Raw genomic sequence first — 2,487 nt, forward strand, 5'->3', positions numbered from 1 at the left:
ACGGGAAAGGTTATTAAAATTTTAAAATGATACCGCGAAGCCCAAGTGGCCAAGCCCAACAATAATTAATACGAGTAAGGATTCTTCTCAGAGCTCGTTGTAAATAGTAAGAGGTAGAGGCCGCGGAGTACTAACAGCTCCGATCATAGCTCCGTCAGTGATACAACATACCGTTAATACAACGTCACAAAAGGTAATAAACCAACTTGCGAGCCTTCAAACGACGGTAGAAGAATTGCTCACGCGTTTAAATAATCCGGGGAGTACGCCAAGGCGTGAAGGAGGAGAACCTCCACAGAGAAACAGCTCAGAGGCGGACGTCGAATCAGACGAATCGGTGGCAATAATAGCGCGACATCGTAACGCGATGGGTTCATCAAGATCGCAAAACAGAATCACGTCAACAGAACCCCATCAAAGACACGTTAATTTTCGAGCTAACGGTCCAAATCAGGATACAAACGCGGATTCAAATCCCCATCCCGTAGGCGATGTTCCTCCGTTGTTGAAAGTCTCGATATCGACACCAATGCCGAATAACCAGTTCCAAACGGAGGAGATTTTCGTGACTGAAGAAGAATACAGGCAAATGAGAAATCCTAGTAGAAACTTCGAATTTGACAATTTAAACCGCCGAAATAACCAAAGACCAATTCGTGAGGAAACCCGAAGTGCAAGCCGCGGTCCGAGTCCTTTCACCAGAAGCTCGCTCAGTAGAAATTCTCAAAGTCGCGACCAAACGTTGTCACCTCGTAGGGGAAGTCTTTCCTGGAGAGCTAGCGACTCCAGTGACGACGATTGCGAAAGATATTGTCAAGATTATTCGCGAAGAAACGGACGCGAGAGGCGTCATACGACAATAGGGGTGGTTATGGTCGACAAGAGCGGGGAAACGGGATCTACCTTCAAATTGGTAAGATCGTGAATTCGTGGGAAATTTCGTACCCCACAACCGAATGAGACCCCGAGTTATTCTTGCTGCTCTTGAAAGATTTGTTGTCAAAGAGCGGAATAAATAGAGACCTTTTCGTTCCTTGTCTTTCCAAGATTTTCGACGGAGCATATCGGTCGTGGTACCTCGTCAACAAGAAATCGTGGCATTTGTGGAAAGACTTCGTTAAAGCTTTTCGTTATGAGTGGGGAGTCAAAAGAGAAGACTCTGATCTTCTTTACGAAGTGAGGGATCTAAGAGTAGAGAAGAAGGAAACGTTCGCCGAATTTACGAGTCGTGCTCGATTTTTGTTCGAACAAATGGAACGGCCACCAGACTTTGAAAGTCAACTCAGACAAATCGTGACGAAATTTAGCCCACGTTTGGCGTTCGAAGTTTTAAATCTCGACCTCAGAAATTACACCGAACTCCTACATTATGTCAATAAACGAAGTTATATTTTCGAAAAGTGTAGCGTTACCGATAAGCCGCGATTCAAGCCCGGAAAGGCACTCGAATTGAATAAAATAGACGGACCTTCTGAAACTGAAGAGGGCGAACCCGGCATCGAAAGGGTTCATTCAAGCGATGAGGAAATTTGGCAAGACACGGAATTAACGGCACTAGAAATGAGGAAGTCTAGTCAAATTCAGAGAAACCCCAAGCCTCAAGGTAAACAAAGACTTGAAAAAAGCCTCAAGAAGTACGACAATGCCCACGCAAATTCTCACAAGCAAAATAAGACATATGATTATTCGAAGTATTTTTGTGCAAATTGCGATCAGGCGGTACACACTCCACGGTACTGCCCGAACGAACGTAAAGCCGTCTGCTATAACTGCCGCGAAATCGGGCACGAAACCAGGAATTGTGTTAAAGACGCGGGAAACGCCAAAAGCCCTCAGTAACTCGACCACCGGTTTCTGAATTGAAGGGCAACAAGGAGGTACAGAATATAGAAACTATCGGGGAGAGTAAGCCAGACACATCGTTTAATGTCGAACAAACGAAAGACTTTGACAAATCGGAAAAGACTGTCGAATACGTACAGGTAAACATAGTGACCGCACCTGAGGAGGAAAGCGAAATGTCCGACCCCGAGGTCAACGCGTTATATACAGAGACGTTGAACAAATCAGGCAAACCCTCTCCAGTCTCAACCTTGTCAATTGAAGACGACGCGATCATCGATGACGATATTAACATCGAATGTAGGACAGTCGACTCACGACGGTTCCAAGGGAAATCCTGGCGCCCCCAATTATTATCACCTCATATGATCGGTAGGTTGACACAGGGGCGTATTTATCGTGGGGAAAGTCAGGGTAAGGAGCCAAGAAAGGCGACGCAAATTCCGGTAGAGATATCTATTCTCGGTGAAAAGGTCAAGGGAATAATTGACAGCGGTAGCGACAAGTCTTATTTGAGTCCGGATGCTTACGAACGCGTTAGACAATACTAGATGAAAGAGCTACAGCCAGATACTACGTCAAAAAGGGGTATTAAAATAGCAGATAGAACAATTGTTAAAACTCGCGGCGGAACCGGATTTATTA

Source organism: Fopius arisanus, unplaced genomic scaffold (genome assembly GCF_000806365.1).
Source record: "Fopius arisanus strain USDA-PBARC FA_bdor unplaced genomic scaffold, ASM80636v1 scaffold00205, whole genome shotgun sequence".
NCBI classification, from domain to species: domain Eukaryota; kingdom Metazoa; phylum Arthropoda; class Insecta; order Hymenoptera; family Braconidae; genus Fopius; species Fopius arisanus.